This window comes from Leptonychotes weddellii, chromosome 11 (assembly GCF_054177405.1).
Source record: "Leptonychotes weddellii isolate Sample4059 chromosome 11, ASM5417740v2, whole genome shotgun sequence".
Lineage (NCBI taxonomy): Eukaryota > Metazoa > Chordata > Mammalia > Carnivora > Phocidae > Leptonychotes > Leptonychotes weddellii.
In genome coordinates, this window is record NC_138379.1 from 25,491,926 (window position 1) to 25,494,071 (window position 2,146).

Below are 2,146 nucleotides of genomic sequence, written 5' to 3' on the forward strand. Positions count from 1 at the left end.
TTTTTTTTTTTTTTAAGATTTTATTTATTTATTTGAGAGAGAGAGAATGAGAGAGAGCACATGAGAGGGGGGAGGGTCAGAGGGAGAAGCAGACTCCCTGCCGAGCAGGGAGCCCGATGCGGGACTCGATCCCGGGACTCCAGGATCATGACCTGAGCCGAAGGCAGTCGCTTAACCAACTGAGCCACCCAGGCGCCCCCATTATTTCTTCTTAAGAATAGCCTTACCTTGGTGAATTATATGCTTCATGGTGACAACTTTACATACAGACTGTACTAGTGTTTGCTCAACTTTTAAGGTTTACTTCTATTTTAATTTAAATCTATCAATTTTTAAAAGTATATTATTATAGTGCATGGTTTATTTCTCTTACTTGCCTTGTATTTATATTTATAAAAATAAATACAATGAAATGTTTTACTATATTCTATACAGAGACTAAGGGATTTTCATCTCTATGTAGGGAGGTTTGTGAGTTATATAGGTGTTAAATATACATTTGGTAAAAAAAAAAAAACAACAGATAACTTTTACTTGTTCTAATTCCAATTACTGAAAAGGAATCAAAGAGGAAATACATTTCTGACAATGTAACATGAATACAATTCATTGCTACATCTGTAGAACCACCTAAAATCTCCTCTGTGCCCACCAGGAGTTTGTCACGCGTAAACGTTTGTGTCTGCACTGAACATTTGGGGAAAAACTGAAGCAGGATATAATAAAGGACAAATATAACCATGTGCAAAAACTTCTTCACACAGACAATGGCTAATCTAGAAAGGGAGTGACTTTCAAGGGATAGCTTCATGGAAGGATGTAGAAATGGTCTTTAAAAGTGGAATAAAATGGATAAGACTATTTTTTACTAAATGTGCACTCAGGTGGGAAGGCACAGGAAGTTTGGGAGACAATAGGACTCTACCAGCGTGCCTGGCACTACAGAAACACTGGAGAATTTGGGGAAATATAGTTAAGTAACTTTGATGAGTCTCGACTTGGACAGTTTTGATGCTGGACTGATACCAACTGAAAATAAATGAAATCAGTTGAGAGGAGCTTCAGCTTGCATACAGAAGGGTCAGGAAGGGGAGCTGTCTATGCTGGAAATGAAGAGCCATAATGAGCAGGACGACTTCATAGAACTGAGATATTCTAGACTTTATCAGCCATGAGTTGAAATTCAGTGCCCTTTGCATTAATTTCCCAATATCCCTCCACAAGCCAAATCCTCTTCACTTGAACAAAGCCCAGTCTTCTAAGGAAACTCATTCCCCAAATACACTTCCAATTCTTAGAGAACTTAGGTTTCATTGCCTACTTTGCTAGTCCCAAGTGTGGATGCCTGGCTCAAGGCTGGCTATGAGAGCAATTCATAGTCCCCATTGACTGGAGGCCGGTGTGTGGAAATCCAGCCACAGCTTTCTTATTTTCACAACGGGTCCACTGTGCACTGGGAAAGAGAACCCATCTCCCCTGTGGTACATGCTGATGCGGGCATGGTTGTTAGAACCAAGTTAGCAGAGAGGGCTCAGAAGCCACACAGCTTGAGTTCAAATCCCAGTCTAATCACTTAACCTTACTCCTTTCTCTTCTTTAAAATGGATTCACAATAACAACACCTGTCTCATAGTGTTGCTATTAAATATTAACTAAAAGAATTCATGGAAATTATTCATACAGCTCCTGATTTAATTCCAGTCAAATGTCTCCCTATTATCAACCCCCAATTATTATAGCTCTAAGTCATTCATTCACACAAGCAAGCACACACACACACACGTCTGTATTCCCCAGTAGGCTCACACCCCAGTGCTGTGACTGGTTTGGCATGTTTCCCAGTATTAGCCATAGTATTGACCCAAACATATTGCCCATCACCACCCTCTGATACCTGAGCCTTGGTGCCGACTTGCTGAGGCAGACCCCTTTACCTATTTGCTTCCTCATTCCCAGACACATTCTCTCCATAGACTCTCCTTTGTCTCCAAAGCACCAAACTCTTTCCTACCTCAGGATCTTTGTACCTGTTGAACTTCTTCCTTCAATGGTACTTCTCCCCACTCTGCCTGACTGATTTTTACTTAACCTTCAGGTCATTGAGAAGCCTTCCCTAAACTTCCATCTATGAGCCACTTATTTATTC